This window comes from Vicia villosa, unplaced genomic scaffold (assembly GCF_029867415.1).
Source record: "Vicia villosa cultivar HV-30 ecotype Madison, WI unplaced genomic scaffold, Vvil1.0 ctg.000441F_1_1, whole genome shotgun sequence".
Classification (NCBI taxonomy): Eukaryota; Viridiplantae; Streptophyta; class Magnoliopsida; order Fabales; family Fabaceae; genus Vicia; species Vicia villosa.
In genome coordinates, this window is record NW_026705209.1 from 884,290 (window position 1) to 891,877 (window position 7,588).

The 7,588-nt window shown below is 32.0% G+C and overlaps 1 long non-coding RNA gene across 2 annotated transcripts; it reads left to right on the forward strand.

Moving 5' to 3' along the window:
- The first annotated feature begins 3,579 nt into the window (after window positions 1-3,579).
- Window positions 3,580-7,019, forward strand: LOC131628286 (uncharacterized). 2 transcript variants are annotated; one of them, XR_009291733.1, is made up of 5 exons: window positions 3,580-4,636; window positions 4,727-4,845; window positions 5,634-5,771; window positions 5,881-6,397; window positions 6,645-7,019. It is a non-coding gene; the product is annotated as an uncharacterized LOC131628286 (long non-coding RNA). The 2 variants fall into 2 exon arrangements; XR_009291732.1 differs by having other exon boundaries at window positions 3,580-4,845.
- Window positions 7,020-7,588: the final 569 nt, after the last annotated feature.

Here is a 7,588-nt window from a genome sequence, read left to right on the forward strand (position 1 = left end):
CAATTTTGGTCCTTGTAATGTGAGTCTAATAAGAGGAAATATTTTTTGATAAAATTTATAAAAGATATTATTATTTTTAGAAATATTTAAATGGGTTTAATGGATATGCACTGAGAGTGTAAAACAGTTTTACACTGTCATCCAATAGAAAACAAGCAATTTGCCATGTCATTAAAATTTTTTAAAGATAAAAGTGTGATGGAATTGGATACATGGTTGTGATTGGTTGACAGTGTAAAACTATTTTACACTGTCAGTGCATCACCCCTTTTCTCTATTTGAATTTATTAAAAATATTACAAAAAAATATTTTATAAAATTATTTTCAAATGAGAAATTTTATAAACAAGTATTATCAAGGTATAAAACATAGTTAACCAATAGCAGTTTTACAAACGTATCTAATTTTTAAAAATTTGTGAATAATTCATAAGAAAATTTACATAACATTGGTGAAAATATATGATAATTTCTTAATACAAATTTATCACAATTTATGGTACCATTTATTTTATTTTTCAAAATTTCATACCTATTATTAAAATATAAATTGAAGAATTAAATAAATATATATCAAAATTTGCATACCATTTATTTTATTTAAAAACTAAGATTAAAATTAAAACTTAATTAAAATACATCATAAACATTTTTTAAAAACTTTCATACCTATTATTTTTTTAATACTTTTTTAATTTTATTTTTAAAAACTATCATACCTATTATTAAAATATAAGTTCAAGAATTATATATATAATTTAAAATTTGCATACCATTTATTTATTTTATTAAAAATTAACTAAAATATATTATAAAAATAATTAATAACATTGAAAAAATTAAGATTAAAAATTAAAATTAAATTAAATATAAAAACACCATAAATATAATTATAAAATAGAAAATATAATGATTAATTTTTTTTTATAAATTTAATGAAATGTCAAATCCGCAGGTAATTTCGCAGGAAATTTTCCTGCGGAATTACCTGCGAATATTGTATTACAGTTTGGTGTTAATAGAAGTTGATAATCGCAGGAAGATCCGCAGGAAAGTTTCCTGCGAAATTACCTGCGGATTTTATATTTTTGTTAGATACTTTGTTTAAAATATATTTTTCGCAGTAAAATCCGCAGGTATTCCTACGGAATTTGCTGCCAACGCTTAATCCGCAGAAAATTTATTTTATTTAATAAAGTCCCAGGAAATTCCGCAGGTATAGCTGCGGAATATTTTCCGCAGGAAATTCCGCAGGTAATACGTGTATTTCTAGTAGTGCTTTGACAACAGTTTTTAATAATAAATAATAACATTAATTTATTTTTTAAATAATACTCCCTCCGTTGCATAATGAGTGACACAACACATCATTAGTTCTTCCATTGGATAGTAATTTCTCATTTTTGTTGGGTTTGTCTTGTTTTAGTCGTGCAATCAGGTTGGAGAACTCTTTGTTCTCCCTTTAACATATCCTTGCTTTCACAAAAAAATACAACACATCATTTCACACTGGTTAAAAAAGATGTATAAAAATAAGAGAGAGAATAGAGTTTTTATCATTGTACCATTTTCATGTATTGGATATGTTATTTATTTTGCAATATAAGTTTATTCTAAATAAATTACTTAGGGAGTAATAATTTATGAATATAGATTTTTCTAATCACACCAACTGCAATTATAAAAGGAAATTTCACTTATACGGAAAAACTATTGTCTAGCAAACATCTCAAACTAAAGAAATACATAAAAACACCAAAACAATGTCACCTAAATAAATCTCTTAAAATTGAAAGCATTATGACTACCTCTGTTCAATACTTTTTTTCAATAAGCAATTGATATATAAGAAATGCACTTGGGGTGCATCCCTTACAAAAACGACGACCCTACAAAAAACGGATCACAGTCCGACTAAGGGAGCCTTGTACCAATCATAAAAATAGGCAAAAGCTTGGCTTGAGAACAACCAACTCCAAGAGGAAAAAATAACATTGTTATAAACCCATTCAAAACTATAAGGTTTATTATCAAAACCATGGTATTTCTCATACACCAAATACTCCAATTTGTTGCTATCCATATAAAAATAATCTTATCTTTGATGCTAGACCTTTTGACCTTGACAAGGATGGATCCCACATCCATGAGCTCCGCCAAAGACAAGGAAGAATCTGCTCCCAGCCAAACAAGGACCTTGTGCCAAACATTTATAACCACCGAGCATTCGAAAAACAAATGATTGAGCGACTCCGGATGGTTCTCGCAAAACAAACAAGCGGACGAAGAAATGTTCGCAACTCCCCTACGCAACAATTGATCTTTAACTAGAAGTTTCCCCGCGAGGAGTCTCCACGCAAAAATCTGAATACAAGTCGGGATTTTCAGAGACCACACTGCTTTCATCTTACTAACAGAATTAGAGGGCCACGCTAATTCTTTAGCTTCCTCCACCTGCCGAGATATTGAGGACACCGAGAACCCACTGCTTGTATCCATAGTCCAGAGAAAGTCGTCCTCTTTCTCCCTGTCCAGCACAACCGGCTGCAACATGTGCTGTAATTCCCTCCACTTGTTCTGGACAACATCGCTACTGGGAGTTTGCAGCGGCTGGACCTGGGCTGCCTCCCCTAAAACTGGATCCTGCAGTAAAGCCGTAAACACGCTGAACAACCCCTGAATGTTCCAACAATTATCTACACCATTGGCCTGAAAGAAATCCGCTATCGAAGCTAGTTTGTTTGTTGATAAATCATACAAATCCGGAAAAGAGGTTTGTTCATAACATCCCTCCAAACCTCCTATGTTCACGTTGTTGTTCATAACATCTCTCCACCAATAAAAAACCTTATTAGTAGAAGAACCTTCGGAATTCGCTTGCGCCTTGAGTTTAGAGTTGAAGTATCTTAAATCAATGAACCTCCTCCAAAGAGAATCTTTCTCCGTAAGAATGCGCCACTTCCATTTGAGAAGAAGCGCTTTGTTCATATCCCTCACATCCCTAATCCCCAATCCTCCTTTATCCTTTGGCTTGCACAAAGTCTCCCATCTTGCCCAATGAATACTTCTTTTGCTCTGACAACAACTTGTGAAACTCACATTGATATTTTTTTAACTTAAAGTTTCATACTCAAATGTTTGTTATCTTATTATGAGGTCGGAGAAAATAAAAACAAGACTACTATTTTGATTAGTGTTATCGTTACAACTATTTTCTACATTATATGCGGCTCTGTCAATTTCGATTTCTATAATCACTTATGTTTACTCTATATTACCAATGTCACCATCATTAATCATCTAGATGGAGCTTTCAAAATTTTCACTACAAGAAAAACTCCATATACCCACAGTCACTTTAAATGGATTTACCTACGGACAGCAGTTGACCGTCACTAGAACTTGAATTTTATTTTGTTATAATTAATTATTATAAAATAATAGCTATCATATTATTTAATTTAATTTTTTATTTTATTTTACAAATCAAAAAAAGACTCTGAGCACTTCATAAAAAAGTAAAAAATGACTCCGAGTTTTCTCTCTCTAAAGACGACTCTAATCTCTCAAAATTGTTCATTCAGATTTCAATCGCTAGAATCATTCAAACCCTAAACCACATTTCAATCGCTAGAATCATTCAATCGCTAGAATCATTCAAACCCTAAACCACATTTCAATCGCTAGAATCATTCAAACCCTAAACTACATTTCAATCGCTGGAATCGCTTAAATCTCAAAATCGCTTTGAATCGCTTCAGCATAAAAGTTCAATCGTTTGAATCATTCAAACCCTAAACCTCATTTCAATCGCTGGAATAGCTCAAATATCAAAATTGGTTTGAATCGCTTCAGCATAAAAGTTCAATCGTTTGAATCATTCAAACCCTAAATCTCATTTCAATATCAATTGTTTCAATAGCACAAACCTAAAACCTCGTTCAACATCAATAGTTTGGAAAATATCTGTTTCTAATTTCAGGTATATCAATGTGATTTTTTAAAAAATTTCCATTTTCTAATTTTTTTTATTTATTGGAATATTTATTTTTGTTTGTAGATCTGAATTCACTGCATGATACATCTCATCATATGTACATATCAAATTTGAATTTGTTAATAGGTGCATTAGGTAAGAATGATGTTTCTTAAGAATCCTAATTTTCACATAACAAATTGTACGAATTTTCCTGCATATAAGGCCAAATTTTGGGTGAGCAAAACCATTTTACTTTGTTTAAGATATGTTTCTCTAAATGACAGAGGTTAATTTATTGAGTACTGATGGAGATGGTTTTGTTATTTGTGTATGCATTTTCAGGTTGCGTTAATACAACTTCTCGAAAAGTTATTTTATCATGGGGATTTATGTGAGGAGTTCACATCAGCAAGATTGGATGTGGATTTGTATGCATGATATCTATTATGTAGTTTACTTTGTTTAATTAATATATGTTTTGCATTCTCAATGCCTATGCGTGGTGTAAATTAGCTTTGTTATTTATTTGCACAGTCACTTGCCAACACTAGTAAATGGTAATGCCTGCATGCTAGCTTTGGCTTATCAATAGATGCAAGAATCACATTATCCTTCACTTCAAAATGCAGCAATTGTTCTTCTCCATATTGCAGACAAGTATTTCATTTCATTGTAAATTCGTAATGATTAATTTCTTTGTATGAGATTTGTCACATACCTTGACAATACATTTCTTGGTTATGCCAGTGTCTTAATCAATGGTTCCAGCTTGATGCTAAATTTAACATGTGGGTTCTCACTTCTCAGGGCTGCTAATAGAGATAAACGTAAGACGCCACTACCTAAAATCAGAGGCGACCCCTAATGTGAGTACTTCTCTAGATCAATTAGTTTGATTTATTTTTTTGCATATAGATAGAAATACTTTGAAATATTTCTCTGATTCAAATAAATTTCTCAATAATCTAACATAGCTCCTCATGTATTAAGGTGATATATACTAGACCCGTAAACGACCTGCCTTAGACCTGTAGAGGACTTGCCTTCCCATCACTTGTGGCTGCAATCTGAAAGTGCGATCCGCCCCACTCCTCCGTAGCAAAGGATGACTGCGCTGGGACAAAATACTGGGATAGCTCCGTTCACAAGAGCTATTAATAACTCTGGCTATAATATTAATGAAAACCATGCATGCATAGGCTAAGTTGCCTAACTCCATTGATGCATATTTAGCTAATTGCTTGCTTAATATCATCCACTGCTTTTTTTCAATAACCAGCCATGAATCTGTTTAATTCATTCAAATTAGAACATAGGATGAGTGGCGGAAAAAGTTACCATTAAGAACCAAGAAATAGAACTACCCTCTAGAAAGAAGATGGAAAACTATGAAGAGAAGAGAATATGTCCTAAATTATTTGCTTTAAATTGTTTACAACTAGTTTTGATTAAGAAATTTGTAGACCAAACACTGTCATGTTTCATCTGGACTCCATTTGGCTGTTTCCATGTTGTTAAAGACAATTTTTCTTAAAATAATTATTCTAGTTATCACTGCAACTGTAATTTAATTTTGATCCACTACATGATAAAGGTAAGATAAACTATGAAGAATTAATCTAGTTTTTTGCTCTCATTTAATATTACTTTGCAGGATCTTCTAATGGATTTTATGGATAAGCTCCTTTTTTAGCCAGAGTATGTTGGTAACCCGAAAGAAAATATTCCCCCTAAATCGTCCCTCTGTATTCCTTGGTCATGGTTTCCTGGTGCTCTATGCCTTCTTCAAGAGGTACACTTGCCATGTACATGATCTTTTAACTATTTTTTCCAATGTTGTATATTAATTTCTCTATGTTTTCTGGAGATATTTGACCTCTACATTTCTACATTCTGCTCAGATTGGAGAATCAAAGTTGGTGAGTGGCAGTGCTGGAATTATTTGTGATCTGGTTGAGAAAGGAGGTTCTTTATTGGTTATTCGACCTCCCGGTGTTTGGTAAAACTACCTTAATCAAGTCAACATATTAATTTTTTTTGTTCATGTCTCTATTCGTAAATGGAACTCATAGAGTTGGCTTTAAACTTGTTCGAAATGAGTTCGCGAGAATCAATGGCAAAAGCAGTCGAAGAAAAGATAAATGGTTAGCAACACTGTTTTTATGATTTGAGTAAAGTGTTGGATATTGGTCAATCTAACGGTTAAACTGTCTAGCAATTATTAAATTAGTCTAACAACTAACATTTGACCAGGGAATTTATATGGCCCTATAGAAAGAGTAAAAGGTTGAAATGGATTCAGGGTTCCATTACAATTGTGATTGCCCCTGGTACTAAACTAATAGCATTGTGTTACCTTCCAGTGGATAGAAGATCATCCTTGCAGAAGTTCAATAGTTTTAGAACATGATGATACCAGTAAGTAATTCACCCTATAGTTGCTAACTTTGTATCCTTGTTTTACTGATATACTTTAGGAGAGAAAAATTAAAGTAACACGTTATTTAAGCTGATGTTGAGCATTTGTACATTTAGAAAGAGAATTTGATTGTCCAATGAATTTTTGTTTTATTTACAAATGTTTGTTTGATGTTATTATGCAATGGTTGATGCGGTTTCAATATTAGGAGTGTCGAAAATGTTGTGGCATTTATCGATGTTGCAGAGTTTCGGTGATGATGATTGATGATTATTTGATGTTGAACCGCGAAGAACCTTTGGAGAGTTTTCTTGGAGAATGAATCGAAAGTGAAGCGCATAGAGATGCCTTTTTTTTGCAGAAATTATGAAGTATGGCATATTGAAGATCGATGCGTGAAGTTGAAGATTGAAGGTGGAATTCAGTGGTGTTTATGGAGAATGAAGGAAGTGGTTGATTCTTCTGCAAATTTTTTGTGGTATGAAGAATGAAGAGTTAATTCTTGTTTAATTAATAGTAAGTAACATTTGATTTATTAAATATGCTTGCAAAATAAGCTCATTTTAATTATTACATGATTTTAAATTTAATGATTTTTATTTCTACACTATTTAGATATAAAAGTAGCATGATATTTCCCAAATAACTTGTATTAGTTGTTTTTCTTAAGAAATTTAATATTTTTTAATATTTTTTTGTGTAATTAATTTTAATATCACGACCAGTTTTGAATTATTAATAAAAAATAAATTAAAAAAGTAATTGTAACTTTTGGTGACAGCAAGACTGTAGGTAAACGGTTAAAATTTGTTTTACAAGCCTACTTGTTTAACCTACAGACTAACCGTCAGAAAAGGTGCTAAACCATTACCCACGAATAAATAACATTGACAGACAGTCAAATTTCCGTTGCAAGTCGGTACTTATAGTGCACGGAGAGTACGGCCGTCAGTCAAAGTCATTAGATCATTCAGCTTCGGATTTTAGACTTTTAGTGACGGTTTTGGTCTGTCACTACAAGTCAATTTTCTTGTAGTGTTTCTTTCACCCGAAAATGGAAAAAATCTTCAATGAGTCCATTTTTTCAATTGAGGAGAAAACTTGATGTTGGCTTTATTAAGTAGTCAAAAAGGATTTATAGGAAAAAAATCGACACAACCGCAACCTATGTAGAAAACAGTTGTAACTAT